This window comes from Amblyomma maculatum, chromosome 2, assembly GCF_055883805.1.
Source record: "Amblyomma maculatum isolate TAMU_Amacu chromosome 2, ASM5588380v1, whole genome shotgun sequence".
Lineage (NCBI taxonomy): Eukaryota > Metazoa > Arthropoda > Arachnida > Ixodida > Ixodidae > Amblyomma > Amblyomma maculatum.
In genome coordinates this window covers 12,851,635-12,871,634 of record NC_139345.1, presented here as the reverse complement: position 1 = coordinate 12,871,634, position 20,000 = coordinate 12,851,635, and the positions used below count along the sequence as shown (strand labels likewise).

General features: G+C 43.9%; 1 long non-coding RNA gene across 1 annotated transcript in view; it reads right to left on the bottom strand.

Annotated features, from left to right (window-relative positions):
- The window catches only part of LOC146197958 (uncharacterized), a 22,780-nt gene extending 17,442 nt beyond the window's left edge, over positions 1 to 5,338 (bottom strand). Inside the window, exons 1-2 of the long non-coding RNA XR_014704706.1 lie at positions 5,103 to 5,338; positions 1,619 to 1,750 (exon numbers count right to left, since the gene is read on the bottom strand). This is a non-coding gene — a long non-coding RNA (uncharacterized LOC146197958). The remainder of the gene's footprint in view (positions 1 to 1,618; positions 1,751 to 5,102) is intronic.
- Between the last annotated feature and the right edge of the window lie 14,662 nt (positions 5,339 to 20,000).

The following is a 20,000-nucleotide window of genomic DNA, read 5'->3' as shown; positions in this document are numbered from 1 at the left end:
GCCATCACAGAAGATCAGCATCTTGTGAAGCGTCATTTCGCCAAAGAAACAAAGGATATTGGTTTCCCTGCCAGTGAACTTATGTGAGCCTGTTATGACGGTAGATGTGCAGGGGACTGATGCGATTAATTTCATATTATTTATAAACGCCCGTGGGAGACGTGTGCGAGCAAAATAAAACGTGAAATAGCACTAGCTGATTGAGTGGGTGATCAAAGAGGTGAACCTGGCAACAGAGCACGAAAACAAGTCCGGAACCAAATACTCACTGCGCGCTCAATCTGGCTGCCACTCAGGGCCGGATTAACAGTGGTGAGAGCCTGGTTTAAAAAAAAAAGCTAAGAGGTTCCTATAACACAAAACACCTCACCACCGTACCCCACCCCTAATGTCATGTTTGACGCGTTTCAAGATTTCTTGTAGGGAACACACGCCATATTTACTCAAAAAATCTGCGATCTGTTTATGAACAGCACCAAAATATGTACTTTCCCGCAGAGCACACGGACAGACAGGCATCTAAACTAAGCTATTCTGGGAAATGACAGGGCACACAACATCCAACCTCAAAAATCAGGACCCGCATTCATGAAAAATAGTTATTTTCTAGGCCAATAGCGGCAGAACGATTGTCTGCGTGTGAGCACTTCGCAAATGAGCAATTCGCAAATTCATACCGTGAATATGCTGCCACTCATCTAATAGATTTTTTTTTTAATTCATCCAGCCAGACAAATTGAATCTCGCAGACAGTTTTTCTATGCAGAAACTGCAATACTATGTGCGGCAAGTAATGTTTGTTACTCCAAACATGATCATAATGCGGAGCGGTAAATCTTTTCGAATTTGTGGCGCCTGTTGAAATAGACATCGCTAGATCGGCACAACGTTAAAGTTTTGACATGCTGAATTAACCAGGGATGCATATCTACATCTCTAGAAAATTTTTCACATTTACAAAGGCAATATATTTACATTTTCCACATAAGTTACACTTTTAAAACACAAGCAAGCACTCTTGCATCTATCACACACCTTCTTCACTTTCAATTTGCTGAATAAATTTGCATTTTACGAGATAACATATGCATCTCGAGTCATCGAAGAGCCGCCGTAGACGACTGTCGGAAAAAATGGCATGGAGCTCCGTCTTCAAGTGTATTATGGGACAGCGCTAATGGCTCCCGTTTGCCGGCTCACCAAATGGTTCCTCGTTCGTGTACATGCATGCAATTTCCTTTAAGATAGGGTGAACACTTAAGCCGTGCACCATCTCGTCTACAAGGCGAAGCTTAAGCGTCCTCGTAATTCTTTTACAGAAACATTACATGTTTACGCAGGGGCCAAAGTATAAGTTTAAATATTTCACTAAGTTGCAACTTCTAAATGGCATTCGTGAAGGAATGCATTTTCCTTTCTATGCGCATTTTCATGCTTTTTCTTTGGAGCGTTCCTTGATGGAATTTTTAACGCTGACCAGCCTGAGAATCGGTCTCCGTTCTCAATAGCGACAAATTGATGAGGCGGCTGCCAGCTATGAACAGTCATAATTTCTAATAATTTATTGTTTTTGTTATAGCTGTCACCGCTTACGATTGGTTTAAATTTACAACTATACCTTAACAGCAGTAATGACAACAGTCAGTTGGTTTGCCAGCTGGTAAGAGCTGACTTGACTGAATGCCAGCTATAGAATCCGTTGAATCCACTTGAACAACTAGGGAACCGCCGACTTCCAGCTGGTAGGCACCTGAAAGCATTTAAGGCCAATTGAGTACCAGGTGAAACAGTTAGAACCAGCTAAAACTATTTCAGTTTTTAAAATTCATTTGGACGAGTACAAAGTTCTGTACTTTGACTGCGAACTATAAATATGAGGCTGGCATTGGGATCACATCACATGTGACCAATTTATTACACGTTACCAATTTATTATATGTACCGCAGTAGTGCGATTTGGGCACAGCTTGGCTTCATAGGCAATTATATTCGTGCATTCATGTGGCTAGGTCTATACGTTTTTCGGCCATTCTTCGAAGAAAAATGTCTTTTTTATGGCTTTCCAGCAAGAAATTTCATAAAGAAGGGGACAGTGTCCTATCCACCCTTACATTTTTTACTTGCTTCGCTCATAGTGCGACTATTTAGTATATATGCAGCGCCCGTATACTAGCGTTTTCCTGTGACCGAAATAGACACAGCGCTGTTTGGCCAGGGTATATAAGTACCAGCGTAGTCCGTTCTGATCCGAGCTAAAAGCGGTCCCATGAAACAGGAGCTGCGTCCGTCTTTCCCACCACCTCTTCATTCTGCAAGTTGTGGGAATTGGCGCCCAGGGAAAATGCGAGGAGAGGCCGGGTGGGGGACCTTGCTCTCGGCTGCTGGCGCGCCACATAGCTGCGCACACGATGGGCGCTGATACATATCTATACACGGATCTCGGGTTTTTCACTCGGCTATACTAACCGCTCATATCACGTCACATCCTAATGCTCTTGAACTGAGCGGTACTTTTGTTAGTCATGGTTCGAGCTGTTGCTTCCTCTGTATTGAGCAGAATTTTAATCTTTGGTACTTATATTTGGACAAAGCAAAATGCATAGAATGAAGTATAACAACGCTAAGCAAAATAATTCAAGTCGAGATGTCCTTTTTGCTCTCATTTCAGTGGTCATAGGCATTCATTCATTCATTCATTCATTCATTCATTCATTCAATAGAAACTCTGGCCGAGCCAAACCCTCTCATTTTTATTTTCAGTTGATTTGGAAAGTTTAAGGAGCAGTCGATATCCATGCTTCACTCTGGTTATTTTCCTGCCCTCATTAAAGGTTAAGAAGTCAGCATCGCTGGAGAATGTGCAATGTTGACTGCTTCCATGCCAATAGCAACGTCAAAACAGCTTTGTGTTGAAGCTGTGGAAATTATGCGCATAGACCACCGAGTAGCTGCATGAGCATCGAATATCAGTGGACGGTTGCCACAAGCTTATCAAGTCAGATTTCTGAAGAGTGAGGAAGAGTGTCATCAAATCCCTGATGACATTGATTGCATCAAATTCTTTCGCACAAATCGTGAGGCCTTCTCACCAGCCTTGTAAATAACTCCCGCAGGATTTCCATCGTAGTTGAAACGGCGGGGAGATTTTATGAAAGTTGCTAACCTTCGTATTTTAGCTTATCGTACGGTCTGATATAGAGATGAAATAGCAAACCAGGGAAAGCTAACTAAACTTAAGAGCGAGCTGCTGCGTAACCATACCAAATCAGTCGTCATCATATATCAGCAGCAGCAGGCTATATATATATATATATATATATATATATATATATATATATATATATATATATATATATATATATACACCCACTCCAGATAAAGGAGGACCCCTCTAATATACCTCCCTTAACCCGATCAGTGTGCCAGCTGCATCCACTTGATCCTCGCAGACTTGTCCATCTGCTTAACTGCTGCCCTTGCGATCCATTCGGTTAGGTTTAGCGACAGTTGGTTTTCTTGCCTTCGCTTTACATTCTCTGCCAATTTCCTCTTAATTTGGACTGGTCTGTCAACATCACATGTGTGTTCTCTTATTCACACATTTTGCACATTTCCTGTACCTACCATTTTTCGTTCCAAAGCTATAGAACTGCGTGGTCCGCCATTTAAGTGGAACCATTTTCATAGAGAGGGGGAGGGGGGTCTGTAGTGGTTTGAGTGCCGGTGAAAAGGGAAATAAATAGGGAAAGAGAGGAAGCGGCTGGTGACCTGTTTTGCAAATCATTTTATAGATATGAGGGAAATTATTATTTTTGGCCTTCACGCTCTAGAGAGAGATACCTTAACCACTATATCACGGCGGCTTTTTTCCTTTTTTTTTTTTTTTTGCCCCGCCTCGGTGGTGCAGTGGTAAGACGCCCGACTACTGTGCCAGTGTACCCGGGCTCGCCGGCGGCTGCGTTTCGATGGAGGCGAAACGAATAGGTGTCCGCGTGCTGTGCGATGTCAGTGCACGTTAAAGGTCCCCAGGTGGTCGAAATTACTCCGCAGTCCTCTACTACGGCTCCTATTTCTCTCTTACCACTTTCTCGCCCAACTTCCTCCCTTTCCTTACGGCGTGGTTCAGGTGCCCACAGGAACAAGTGTGACAGATACTGCGCCTTTCCCTTCATGTGAGCCAATTATATATACAGAGATAAATTATTTTTCTTCATCTCTGGTTTTATGAAAGACCATCATACCCCCCGAGACGTCCCTGACTCCCGATGCATCGGTATTATATATGACGTCCTCTTCAGGGATATCAATAAGCTGACATTTATGAAAATTTCTGATTTCTTCCGAGGCTGTTGAACATTACTTAATTCTTCTGCATGCCATTTTAATGCGTGCCATTACTTTGCTCATGCGCACCGAGAAGCAAAGAATTAGTATATTGACTGTTTGTGCAGAATGTGTCTGGAGAATATGTCCGCAGTGTCCGCGTAGTTTATGTCGAGCGTATACAATAGCCACAAGTGTTATACCGTTAGACAGTTTACTCCTGCTATAATTGCCCAGAACTAATTGTAGGACTCAAATAATTACCTTTAATTAATTCCTTGTGGTTAAATTTATTTCTTAAATGCAGCATCGTCATATATCGTAGCTTATGCCGCGCATAACTGCACTGGACTGATTCTAGGTCTTAACTAATTTCTGTTTATTATGTGTGATTAGGAACTGAACATTACGCTACATCAGCGCCACATGTCCTTGGCTAGCTTATGTAAAACATAATTGCACTGGTCTAATTGGAGGTCCTAATGATTGACATCAATTAACCAATTGTGAATGAGAAGTGTGCTTTACGCAATATCATGAAGTCTAGGATCACACTGCACTAATTGCAGGTCTTGGTCAACAACTGTTCATCAGTTAATTCCGATTAACAATCGAACTTTATGCTACAACGTGATCTATCGTTGAAAAGGTCTCGAGGAGTAGAATGTAAAATCAAAAGCTAAACCAAGAAAAAATTATGCAAATACAACCTTCAGCCAAGCTAATGCTCGGCTAACTCGGTTCAGGAAACATGCAACAGAAGCGAAAAAATAACTTACGCATTCACGGCACGTAAAAAGACTTGGGTGGCCCCGGTAGTAATTTTTTAAGCTTCTATTCTGGTTTGTAAGGACATTAAGCATCCATTGAAGTCCGTCCCCTCAGAGCAAGGCATTGTAATCAGCGAATCACAGACTACTGAGGTATCCTCGATTAACACTTAACCACAACTGCTCCGAATCCAGGCTTTGGAATACTTCATCTAAGCTAGTGAATAACTCTGGAGAGATCGTATTTCCTCGCCTAACACTTTTTCTTATGGAAATTTCATTTCTTTCTTCAGAACGGTTTCTGTGTAGCATTACTGTATAATTGCGTAGCATACTTTCACAGATGGCTCATCTACACCCTGATTCCGCACTGCCTGCATGGCTGCTGAGATTTCGACTCGTTTCGTATATGAAAGCTGTATGTAAAACGATTGCTGGTATTGCGAGCATTTTTGTATACTAACGTGGTTGAGAGTGTGAATATATTACCTATTGTCGAGTAGATTTTACGAAAGTTTGCCTATAGTCATTATGCTGATTTAATTCAAAGCTTGTCCTGATCTTATCTATCAATACTTAACTAAAAATTTCGGGGGACACTAAAGCTCCGCGTTTAAGAGTATGACCCGAATGCGTTAATGACTCCCATTTGCAGCAGTCCTTGCTGATTCATTTTTCTACTTCCTTAATTCTAATCCCTTACTTCGTGCCTCTATCATATAGAACCTGCCTTGTCATATGGGCTCGTGACGTCGCCTTACAGAATAATGTTGTTGGGTGGGAGCTCCCATAACCTTAAAGTGTCAGCATATAGGTGTCCTCTTCAATATCCTATCGCTTTTTTTTTTTTTCTATAGGGCGATCTTTCCGCCGTCGTGGCCCGTTTGGTGTACTAACTGGCCACTATGTTTTATATGAATCTACCAAATAACCCAAAGCGATAGGTGCAATTTACTGACGTCAGGTAAAGACGAGTCCATTGTCTATATATATATATATATATATATATATATATATATATATATATATATATATATATATATATATATATATATATATATATATATATATATATATATATATATATATATATATATATATATATATATATATACATATATATATATATATATATATATATATATAAAGAAAATTGTGCCAATCGACTAACTAAGCCCAACACATGGCGGACGAAAAGGCTGAAATTTAATTAATACGCTGCTGGGAATACCTCATGCTCAGGATGCGAGTGGCGTAGAACTTAATTTCATAGAAAATTAATCGCGGTTGCCGGTTTCGTGGCGATTTTCACTGACGCGCCTTGATTAGTCCAATGTGGATATATATATATATATATATATATATATATATATATATATATATATATATATATATATATATATATATATATATATATATATATATATATATATATATATATAAACATGCAGCACTAATTATATATGCAGCACTAATTCACTCTTTGTACATACCAATGGAGTAGAGAAAGAACCTAATCGTCTTTTTTATGCGCAATGTTTTGTCGGAAGAACCACGCGTTATTTGATCCTCCGTTCGTTCGCAAGCAGATGCATGGAACACGAAGGCATGTCGTAAAGCCGTTATTATCGTATATTTACTTGCGTGTAGGTCGACCAGTCCTTTTCTTTTTCCTTGCATCACGCTCCCCAAATTCGGTGTTCTACTGCGATACATTAACCACTGCTAAACCGAGACTCAAACACGGCAGAAAAGGAAGGTTTGAGTCGATTGCGGCGATTCCATGCGTTCTTGCCACCTTTCAGCCTTCGCAGACAGAAGTTGCTCTATAGCACCGCTATTGCGCATATATGTTTTACGTGCCCCTTCCTTTTCAAAGGAGAGGCATAAAACGCCCTCAGATAACATCAACGCGAAGCCCCGTCGCGCCATCAACAGGCTTTTTATAGACTTCGCCGTAAAAGCGAAACTTGCGGTAGCCACTAATGCCCTTCCGAATGTGGGCGACTGCTATCGGCGGCATTTCAACGAGGCGTCATTTTCCGCGCAGAGGTGTCGAAGTAGATCGAGGCGCCGAAAAAGCGGACCATCAGCACGCTGAGTCGATAGCCGACAAGCGTACCAGGAATGGGGAACACATACATGCGAAGAGGGCGTTTTATCCCGCGATAACGAAGTGAAGCCTCCTCCCGTGGATGATTATAGTGCCATTAGGTGTATCTGCACAACTTCAATGGAACTGAACTCAGTGGTTTACGTATTGCGTATTCTCTCGCTCGCTGCCCAAAACAAATACGCGTCTCCCTATGGCATCGCCTCAGCTCGTTCCTTTGGTGCGCTGCATTTTCGCCTTAGTGATATATGTTGTGGGGTACGCGTTTACGTTGGTTGACGCGAGTACTATTTAGTATTTCTTCTTCTTTTCCCGTCCCGGAAGTTAGGGGGTCGAGGAATGCAGATAAGTAGATCTGTGGCGATAGCGCCAAAAGGAGTGAGCGAAATAGAATGTCAAAAAAATGATTATACCATCCCCGCCGAATGGATGACAAGGCACCGTAACAATGCAAGCATGCTGTAATAACCATTCCACTGCAGAGATAAACACAAACCCATTCGCGCTTGATATGCGTCCAGTAGATATGCGTCCAGCAGTGCTCAGCACTGTGTGTTGAGAAAAACAGCTTCGCCTTTACATAGTGCAAAAAAAAATATATATATTTCTTCGTATACAGTTTTTGCTGGGAGCACAGTATAAGCCTCCTGCAAGAGGTTGCATAAGCGTAAAACAGATTTTTAATCATTGGATGTACACATTCAGACAATTAGAACGCTGCAGTAGGAGACTCTGGATTGACGACGAGACTCTATAGGCTTTTGTAGCGTCATAAATAAGAACAAAATTCCATGTAAACAGAAGAATGTGAGGCCGCATCGATGCCACTCAACATCCAGGAGCCTCCCCCTATCCGTAGGCAAGAGGAGCCAACCGCAAACGTATACCCACTCATCCTCCAGAAGCCATCACCTCATAAAAGGCGCAGAAGAGGGGTTCACCACCCCCTCATGAAGCATCCACCTCTCAAATGGCGCATCAGAGCAGCCCACGCATCAGTCACGCTCTTGAACCCATCCACCTTCTGGAAGGCGCATTAGAGAAACTCGCACTACAATTTCGTCAGGCTGAAAATCGCATAAAGTGGATTCCTAATTCAATAAGCTCGTGTAAGACCTTTACTGTATTCCATGGTTCTCTCGCAATTAAAATCGATGTGCAAGAAACTTGAACGTGTGACCCTAGCAGCAAGTGGAGGAAATAACGCGACTCTTCCGGCGAGCTGATTCGGTCATGCCCGAAGAGGAAAAGGCGCACCGTGCAATGGGCGGCGTTGAACAACTGCTGGCTGTATAGGCCTCGGGCATGGCTGGGCAAGTACTTTGAAAAAGTATCTTCGATACCGATACTCGATACTCTGAAAAATTACATTTCCAATGCCGATACAAGATACAGGATCGAAATCGAGTTTCGATACAGATACTCGGCACTGTATCGTCGATATTTCGACACATCACTGAAATCCTAACATAATAAAGCTGGTAATACGATTAGCGGCATTAGAAAATGTTACCGTGCTTTCTGGAATCTTTAGATCATTCAGCGTAGTTTTTCTGAAAGAGCTTAACGAATACGCCAGCAGGGAGTTATTGTTTGCAGCTGTCCTTGTCAGAACTCCACGTTGAATCGAAGCCATTGTTACAGTTAAGCGGTTGCTTCCACAAGCTGCCTAGCGAAATATTTCTTTAAACTAATGCTCTTCATGCGAACCGACCTGTGAGCACTTGGCTATGCATACAACTGAGCAGTTATATTGCCATTAGTGCGATAACAAACTTTTGAAGCTCTGCATATTGTTAAAAGCCAGAAGGAAAACAAAAAAAAGAAAATGGCTGAACGTTATTTAGTTCGGAAAGAGCGCGATGTAGGCGTGCTAAAAGCGACGCAAATGAGAAATGCCTCTCTACATACGCACATGAGCGCACCGCAGTGTTGTATTAGATGAAGATTCCTTTTATCAATGTGTAAGAGTGAACCATAGCCGCGTTGACTCAAGCTTCATAGAGATACGTAGTTAAGGAACTCGAGGTTGACCAGCGTCGCTGGAGAAGTACAGTATACGGCTGGTTGTAGATGAAAGATGGAAGTACATTTTTTTTTTTTTCAGCAGAAAGTTGCTAATATGGTGTCAATCAATTGGAATATTTCAAAAATTACTTTTTATTGTTCATTTTTTTTTAAGATAGAGATATCTTTACAAGTGTTATTCAAGGTTTGCTCAAATGTTTTTCGCAAAAAATATTGTTTGACAACGCATAATTTGTTATTCGAGCTGTGCTGATAAATTGCATTCATAGCTTTTATGCCGTGCATTTCATAAAATTTTAGACGCAACATTTTTTTCAGAAGAGAACGTTACAAAGAATGTATTTGTTTTCCGTCAAACGCCGTAACTGCAAGAACGGGGTTAGCCGACTGCATCGTGGTGGACTGAGGCCTTAGAAGCTTGTGTTCTTGCCGCCAAGCAGAGCCGGCACGCGAAAGCCAGAGGTTTTGGTTGTGCATAAGTTACTGCGCCCGACAGCACATTAAGGGCACTGCTTGGCGAGCTGCAGCTACGGGCGGGGCGGACGGCAAAGGTTGGGAGGAAAGGGTAGAGCAGTGTGCGGGATCCCGTCTTTGCCTTGCGTTATCGCTTTGTTGATATCTCTCTCCGTGCCTGTTGAAGGCTTAGCAGGTTCGTGGTACGCACTCGGTGCTCAAAAGTAAACCACCTCGCGATCACCTATACTTACCATTGTCTCCTTCAGTTTTAAAGAAAGGGATTCTGGAAATATGGTTGACGCTGCGGGGCTGGCGGGGCCGGGGCATTTGCACGGAACTCCGAGCTGTCTCCGGGCCTGTACTTCCGTCTCAGCTAGCGCCGTTAACCCAAAGTCTCACAGCGGTTTCAATACTTGAAGTTCTCTTCAGTATCGAGTATCTTCAAAATACACGATACTTTAAAAATGTATTTTCGATACCGATACTCCTATACTTTCATTTTCAGCACACTCGATACCTAATAGCAATACACAAAATGTATCTAAAGATAGTATCGAAGATGAATGTATCTTCGATACTGCCCTCGGGTGCCGTCTTGCAAGGACTGAGGCGCACAACACTGCGCAGCAGGACTACAGAGGCGTATTCACGCGACACTCTTGCTATGAGCACGGCGCTGTCGTCGCTTAAGATCGCTTTTCAGTCACGCGTTCTGAACCGTGTATATACTGCTTGGGGATACTATGGATAGGAGACTTTCATACATATCATTGTCCAGCCAAGCCAGACGTCCTTGCCAATTGCTCCCTTGAGGAATGCCACATGAAGCTCGGAATTGTTGCCGTAGCAACGGCAACAAGCAGGAAAAAATATTTGTCGCAGATTCGAGCCACCACCGACGAAAAAGGACCAGCTTCGCTTACCCGTGCCTCAAGTAATACGACCATCACGGCATCTCGCGATAAGCGCATGCGCAGGACTTATTTAATTTGTGGTATTAGTTATCTCAGTCACGACTCACCAGGTGCGCTAAATTAAATGAAACAATACTTTACAACTGATGTTTCCTACCCCGGAGCAATGTCATGCTCAATACCCCTTCGACACGCACGCTGTGGCATTGTGACGTCAAATGTTCATCATCATCATCATCATCATCATCATCATCATCATCATCATCATCATCATCATCATCATCAGCCTGATTACACCCACTGCAGGGCGAAGGCCTCTCCCATATTTCTCCACTTAACCCGGCTCTGTGCTAGCCGCATCCACTTGACCCCTGCGAACTTCTTAATCTCATCCGCCCACCTAACTTTCTGCCGCCCCCTGCTACACTTTCCTTCCCTTGGGATCCAGTTTTGTTACCCTCTCAGCGACCATCGGTTATCCCTCTCTTCGCACTACATGTCCTGCCCATGCCCATTTCTTCTTCTTAATTTCTACTAGAATGTCGGTAACTTGAGTTATTTCTCTGACCCACTCTGCACGCTTGTCTATCTCTTAATGTTACCCCTACCATTTTTCGTTCCATAGCCCTCTGGGTTGTCCTCAACTTAAGTAGAACTCTCTTGGTTAGCCTCCACGTTTCAGCCCCATAGGTGAGTACAGGCAAGATGCAACTGTTGTATACTTTCCTCTTGAGCGATACCGGCAAGCTACTAGTCAAAATCTGCGAGTGCTTGCCAAATGCGCTCCATCCCAATCTTATTCTTCTTGTTATTTCCTTTTCATGGTCCGGATCTGTGGTTACTACCTGTCCTAAGTAGACATATTCGCCTACTACTTCCAGTATTTCGCTACCTAATGTAAACTGCTGTTCCTTCCCGAGGCTGTTGAACATTACCTTAGTCTTCTGAATATTGATTTTCAAGCCTACCTTTCTACTTTTCCTATAGGTCATCAATCATTATTTGCAGTTCATCCCCCGAGTTGCTTAGCAAGGCAATGTCATCAGCAAATCGCAGATTACTGAGGTATTCTCCATCTACCCTTATCCCTAACTGCTCCCACTCCAAGTCTCTGAATACTTCCTCTAAACAAGCTGTGAATAGTACTGTCACAATGTTACACTGTCACAATTCACGTGACGTCATAGCCATAACGTGCCGTCACAGAAGTCGTATTAAAGTCATAATGTGACGTCAAACGTCATAATCAGACGCCAAATGCCATACCGTTTGTCATGCAGCTGGCGCTTAAACTGCAATTTTTATTAACGCGACTCAGTTGTTAAGAGTTCCAGTCACCGCTTGTACGATGTGTATTGGCCGCACATGTATATTCGATTAAGTAATGGACACCGTATACGTCGCTCAACATCTCAATGAGCGACGTACCACTTTGCAAGAAAGGTGCTCTCCTGGTCCTCCGATTTTCGCAGCCATAAGCGAGAGTCCTACTGAATAGTCTGCCAAAACAACTGTATCCGGAAATCCGACACGTGTTTCGTACGACGCGCCGCGTCCGCGTCACTGAGATCTGCGACACCCCGTCGTGTGCGAGTACCACTTCCGGGCGTCGAAAGGCGCGTCCGCAACTCGTCACGAAGTGCCGCCGCTGTCCCTCTGTGTAAACAGGCGGAGTGAGCAGCCTCTTGACAACGCGTGTTTGCACGCGCCCTGCTAGTCCTGTGTGTTCCGCGGAAAGAGAGAGGGAGAAAGCTTGCAGAGGTCTGTCAGTCCTCTCAAGCTGAGCGAGTGTGCGACGAGCAGACACAACGTGATAACGGCAGTTGATGGACCTCTAATGGGATTACCATTGCTGTCTTCATGTAGGCTCTCCACTCTGGAAAACTGTTGTGTCTATACGCTCGCTACTTGTTTGTACACATATATACAAGTCGACACTCGATGTGTATCCGCGCGGCCCGGTAGAAAATCATCACTGGCGTTTTCAGCTCGCTTGCGCGTACACCAGCAACTAATAGTTTTGAGCATTAAATACTTTTAGCGCCTTATTGAATTGATTTTAGCTTTTTAGCAAACCGGAGAAGAACCTAATGCTAAACGAAGTTTCGCGGTTCACCGGTTCACCCTTCGAACCTGCATGTTATGCTGTCGCTAACCACTTAAGCTGAGGAATACACTCAGATGACAAGCACAAGTAATAAACCCATTTCATCTTTAAATCAATTACCGGATAAGCCGTGATTGTTTTGAACGATATCGGCTAAGAAACCTGATTTCATACACTCTCTAAACGATGTTGGAATAAATGTGCGTGAATTAAAGTGCGTCAGCTGTGCATTCGCCCTGACAACACTCAGTCTCGCTTCATCACTGATATATATATATATATATATATATATTTATATATTTATATATAAGGGTGCGTAAGAGGGTTCTAGCACAGCTTTCGCCCTCGCTCTTGATCACGTTCTACGTGACGCTGGCGGTAACAAAGGACGTTCCACGTCCGCCGCTTTGGCTGAGGGTGGCGCTGGTGAACACTCTCAAGGTTCGTATACAGACAACATAAATACCCAAGCAAGTAGCAGGGGGGACAGCGGCCGATGTAGCTCAGTTGGTAGAGCACCGGACGCGATATTCGGAGGTCGTGGGTTCGTCTCCCACCATCGGCACGTTGTTTTTTCTTCTACTTTGTGTTTAATTATCTTTCCCCTAAACAGATTACACTACTAATTTCTGTGATTATCAAAGTAAACATTAAAAAAAAAGACATAAAGTACCATCCCCAACGCTTTCTTTGGCCTCGCCGACTGTTGGCTTCTTTCCTTGATATATATATCCCAAACATAAGGTTGGGATGGAGCGCATTTGGCAAGCACTCGCAGATTATGACTAGCAGCTTACCGGTATCGCTCAAGAGGAAAATATACAACAGTTGCATCTTGCCTGTACTCACCTATGGGGCTGAAACGTGGAGGCTAACCAAGAGAGTTCTACTTACGTTGAGGACAACCCAGAGGGCTATGGAACGAAAAATGGTAGGGGTAACATTAAAGAGCAGCTGCATCACTTTTCGAGAATTTCGCGATATTCAAGGTTTCAAATCTACATATGCTGTAGATAATGCATGCAAAGTTTTTTTTTTTTTTTTTTTTTTTTTTTTTTTTTTTTTTTTTCGCTAGCATTCAAACTGATGGTCTTATCGACGAATAAACCTCTAGCTTCTCCTCACAGCACTAAAGTTCTGCGGAGGAGTTCTGTGATGACGTAACGGACGGTACTATTTCTAATGTTCGTTGCCTTCGCTCACGTCCTGCTGCACATTTTCGATGGTACTAATCAACATTTCTAGGGCTTTGTTTTCGGCAGCCTTCTTTTCATTTCTTCAAACTAACTGCGTCTATGCAGAAAACGTACCGGTACTGTCAATGACGTCATCATGCCTCGCTGCGCAGTGAGGTAAAGCCTGATAGCTGTGGCGATTTTAATCGCTAATTGCGCCATTGTTTCAAATGCCAGCGCCAAGATATTTCGCATACTTTAAGTACAAGCTATAATCATTCAACCGCTCGAAACTCATCGAAATCTAAAACCGGTGCACCTTCCCTTTAAGAGATGGGAAGCGTGCAGAGTTGGTCAGAGAAATAACTCAAGTTACTGACATTCTAGGGGAAATTAAGAAGAAGAAATGGACATGAGCAAGACATGTAGTGCGAAGAGAGGATAACCGATGGTCGCTTAGGGTAACAAACTGGATTCCAAGGGAAGGAAAGCGTAGCAGGGGGCGGCAGAAAGTTAGGTGGGCGGATGAGATTAAGAAGTTCTCAGGGGTCAAGTGGATGCAGTTAGCACAGAACCGGGTTAAATGGAGAAATATGGGAGAGGCCTTCGCCCTGTAGTGGGTATAGTCAGGCTGATGATGATGATGATGATGATGATGTGTGTGTGTGTGTGTGCGCGTGTGCGTGTGTGTGTGTGTGTGTGTGTGTGTGTGTGTGTGTGTGTGTGTGTGTGTGTGTGTGTGTGTGTGCGTGTGTGTGTGTGTGTGTGTGTGTGTGTGTGTGTGTGTGTGTGTGTGTGTGTGTGTGTGTGTGTGTGTGTGTGTGTGTGTGTGTGTGTGTGTGTGTGTGTGTGTGTGTGTGTGTGTGTGTGTGTGTGTGTGTGTGTGTGTGTGTGTGTGTGTGTGTGTGTGTGTGTGTGTGTGTGTGTGTGTGTGTGTGTGTGTGTGTGTGTGTGTGTGTGTGTGTGTCCCTGATGAATTGAGTACCACTCCCGAAACTAAATAAACTTTAAAAACGAATATGCGAACGTATATGCGAACGTGGCGTATGGGAGAACTTGATCCCAGGTCTTATGCTTTATATCCACGTACAATCTTTGCCAATAGTGTAGATCCCAGGGGGTCTCCTTCTGAGCCACTTCATTCATTTCCACTGCTCCGAATCTCTTGGTGGTAAAAATATTTTTTGCACTAAACTTTCTTTTGCGAAGATGTCTACGCCTTAGTGTAACCTACAACACTTATCCTCTGCAAAGAAGAGTGTCTTGGTGTCTCGTTGCATATCTTTAGTGGCCAGAGGCCACACCTTGCTCTGGACTGTGAACTATTCAGAGGAGCTAGCCGCGTTACCTCGTGGCATGAAAGCCGCTCATTTAGAGGAAGGTGTGTCGGAATCCGTGGCGCGGCACTAAGTGACTGTGTTCTTGAAGAGAATATACCCTTTCTCAGAGTCTCGAATCCAGGCAATTATGAACACATCTATTGGAACAAAGGAGCGCCGAATATCTTGATTGACCTGCTTTCCAAGCATATTTAAAATTTTGACTTAGCCCCCCCCCCCCCCCCTCCCCTCCCTTTTCCAGGGATCGTCCGCCAACCTCTCACCCGATCAGACAGAAGCACTCCGTGTGTCGCCGAGCAAATACCAGCTTATTGACGAACAAGTTCACGACATGTTCCAGCGTGGCGTGATCTAGGAATCTTCAAGTCCTTGGGCGGCTCCATTTATCATCGTTAAAAAGAAAGACAACACTTGGCGCTTGATGCCGTAACCAAAAATTCCGCTGTCACGTATTGACGATGCAATTAGAACGTTGTTCGCATCCTTAAAAAGCGGTGCGTAAATTTGCTAAGTGATTCATTGGATGCAATACAAAAATAAATGCAATTCTGTTTACAAGCTAATGTAGTACATGCTGGAGGTAACCAATTAATATTTTCATTTATTCTTGAGTAAAATATTATCTCTACCATATAACCAAACTTCCCAGCTGAAAAACCGTTGTTGGCTATCCTCAATCCTTTTTCAGTTTCCTTTGACCCTGCAGCTAAGCATTTCTGTATAAATAGAATAATCATTTGGTTGTTCTATGGAATTAAACGTTTCAGAGTGATTCAGGCTACAAAGAACGCCGTAGTAGATCGAGCGCTCCGGGAATTAGGAACATTTGAGGTCTTTCAACGTGAACTGACATCGCACAGACGGCACGTGATGTCTTGTTTTTCGCCCTATCGAAAAGCCGCTGCCGCGGCAGCGATTGTATCCGGTGCGCTTTCTTTGGATCAGCAGTAGAGCGTCCCAGCCATTCGGCCACCACGGTGGGTTAAAGAAATAGAAACAAGAAATAAGGCAAACTCCTGCAGTAAAACAGGGGACAGCGCAACAAAAAAGTATTCCACCATTATCATCATCACTGACTACACCACCTATACACCGGGAGAGGCCTTTGCCTTGCAGTGCAAAGGCCTCTCCCGTTTATCCTCTCAATTAAACATGCGCTGTATCAGTTCTAGGGATATTATTAGCCTGCAGCTGACCTGCTTCGACTCTGCATGCTTACGAGTTAAGTTGGGGAAATAAACGTTTTAACAGACACAAGTACCATCCATTTTAAGCGCGAATATCTCAATAAGGGAGTAAAAATGGAGTAACGTTACATCTTGCGCATTCTGTGTGACAAGCGGAGTATTTTTCAAATCTCAGGGTAGATTTTCACACACTATAAACAGAATTCTTACGGTTGGCAGCAGATGAATCTCCTCACAACAAATACCATTCATTTGATGCAATTAGCAATCGCAAAAGGCATTTAACCTAGGTACTATAAAAATACTGAGGTTAGCATTTAAAGGAGATCGAAATCTGGGGTAAAATATCAAGTGCTTCTGCTTCCTTTTCCGACCACAGTATATTACGAATTTTTGGTGATGCAAATGTATACACCAGGGCAATTGGGCAGCATACCCATGCTTCTGATATGGAGTGCGTTAGAGGACATGATACTCCCTTTTTACACACTTATAGGCTTATTTGTGTTGAGAATGTCGGGTTAGCTTGCCTCCGCATGTCTATGCCCATTGCTCTTGGCGTCATTACCTTCTGTTTCTTCCATAACCCGCTCTGAAAGCTTTCTTCTCTTTGCGTTATATTTACCATTGTCCCTTCCCATAGGTCTCTACATGATCCTCAATTCAACTCTTTTCGTTAGCCTCCACATCTGTGCCCCATAGGCGAGTATGAGGTGAGATGCAACTGTTAATTATATATACTTTCCGTTTGAGGGACGCCCGTATAAGTTGCCGCTCATGCCAAATGCGCTGAGCTGTCCATTCCAATTTTATACTTCTCCTTGACTGCCGTGGGTCGTGGCCCGGTCTAAGGTCACTACCTGCCCTAAATACAGACATGTTCCATTATCATTTCCAACGCCTCATTACATATCTAAATAGCTGTTCTTTTCAGAGAATATTAAATGCTATTTGAGTTTTTCTGCCTAATATTTTTACACGAACATTAATTTTCTCGCTTGTCAGTCTAGATCACTAATCATGCTGTGTAGTTCGTCTCATCAGTTACTTAGAAATCTAGGTATGACTTAAACTACTTCGTTACAAAAGTATTTGAAGTCACTGAGATGTAACGTTTCGCTCTGCCCATTGAAACTTCCCGCGTATACATTGAGCAAAACGTGGCCGAAACGATGCGTCTTCGTCAAATAAGGCCGACGGCTGCTTTGCGAAGTCAGAGCACGTCAGATAGCGCTACAAGTCCTGAGACACTATATATGTGCGCATTGTGCTCTAGATTCGGGAAAAGGTGCCGGGAGCTTTTTCTGCGCTATGTAGCCCGCTTCACGCGGTGCGCTCGTTATTAGTCCCTTTGTATATAGCTCTCCCGGCCTGCATAAACGATTTAGCTTCAATACTTCACGTTTCTTGAGAAGTGCCTCTCGCTTTAGCGCCTTTTCATAACCTTATTTTGTTTCGTTTTTTTCACTCTTGTACTTTCCTGTTGCCAACCTTCCGTCAAAACATGGCAGCACGTAGCTTTCAGCACGAAATAAAGCATGCTGACTTCAACATTCATATGTTATGAACCAAGCTCATAATATCGCAATCCTCTGTTTTCATGCCCTACGTTGATACCACATGTATGCTGCATGCTGAATAACAAGTCCAAATGCAAGAGCCGAAAGGCCGATATGTATAATGAAATTTTGAATTCGCGTTAACACAGACCAGCGAAACGAGCGGCTGATATTTCGCGCGAGTATACGGCAAGGCGTGGTCAACATAAAGAAGTGTTTTCTACGTTGGAGGACTCGTGTTTTTGTATCTCCTAATCGTGCATCCTTTCCTCCGCTCTTCTGCCTCCCAACCTGTCCGATGTTGGGCGCCATTTCGTGGGCGATCTTACAGCCCGCAAGCAACCATGGACTGAGGGCAATAAAATGATCATATATAGCCTTCATTCTCACATGTCTGGTCATGGTGACAACCCAAATGGAGCTTAGGGCCTGACCGAAAATAAAAAGAAAGTGAAAGACATCACTGAAATACAACGATGAACACAAATACTTTAACTATAATAAGCGCATTCAGGCATTTTCTTCAGGTGAGCAGGACAGATGCAAATCTTCAGCCGACACAAGAAATAGCCAGGCTTATTAGCACTGTGCTCTGATTGGGCGGACGGCCTTTGTAGCTTTTTCAGCATGCAGTGTATACTATATATGCACACAGCTGCTGAATGGTTTGGACTCTGACTGGAGACAGGGAGATACACACGGGCAGACACAGTATAGCACCTAGCGCTATGTATTGTTTCAAACGCGTTTCAAGCCGCTTTCTGCATTCGTATTTCTAAAACAACCAGCATTGTCTGAACCTTCCCATTAAATCGAATTTATATCGTGTTTGAATTCTCAAGCATGGTTGCTGTCTTCATAAAGGCTCTAGCTCTCACGTCTATATACATTAAGGATATACTTCAACAAGCAGACTTCCTATTAGCCAAAAATGAATGCCACAACTTGTTACGCAATGCGCGCCAATATGTTGCATATTTAAACGTATAGGGGCTAAGGAACGATTCCCACTACGTGATTTGCGTTAAAGGTGCTTTCAAGGTGAAATACTATAGAAATTTAAGGTCATAATGTAACAGTATGCGTATTCATTCAATGACACAATTTTATTTTTGCTCACGTGACTCCATTTAGCCTGCAGGGTGTCAGGGCTGTGAATGGGAGGATACAGCGGCTCAGGCGCGAAATAACGGAACGCAACGTCGAGCCCAATCGGTAACAGCAATGAAGCCTTGGTCAACGTGCAGGTCAGCCGAGCAGCTGCAAACTGCGCACACTGTGTATATGCCACAGTGCTGCTCGTGCATGCAACGCGTCACGATGACACTTCAGCAACGCTCCGCAGTGCGACGGACTAATTGCCGATAGCGGCCTATATCAAAGCACAACGGCAAAACAGCATCGGGGCCATGAGGTCTGCTTCTTAACGCACGCGAGCAACAGTCCATGTAGTAAAGCAAGTAAAAAAAAAAAGCGCTACAAACGCAAAGACAATGCTTGGCTCCGGTCACGTATTGCACACGTCACGGCCCGCCATGCGTATGTCGCCTCAGCATGCATTGTCTGCAGATGGCCGCATTATACATGTATGCTGCAGGCCACCCTGAAATGAGACCCTGGATGCAGCCAGCTGAAACAGAGGGGGGCGGGGCCAATCCGTGCCACGGGAGAGGGTAGCGGACTATGCACGAGTCGTGACCCGCTAGCTGATTGGTGCGTCGCGCACTAAACGCTATGGGGGCCGGCAGCCTACGCAATGAGGGGAAGGAGGTGGTACAGAGGGGGCGGCAGTGACTCCATTACGCCATTACGAGGGGGCGCTTGCACCCGCGTGCTGTTGGCGCCAGCCGTGATAACGCGTCTGGTGGTTTAGGGTCTCCCTCTCACGACACACCGGGTGGTTAAATAGGAGGCCCTTTCCATTTTCCATCGCTTCCGTTTACATGTTTATCGGCTCAGACTGTGACACGGAAAACATTTTTGGCGGCGCAAGGTTAGGAGATTGCAGCTTTCAGCTTATTCTTAGTG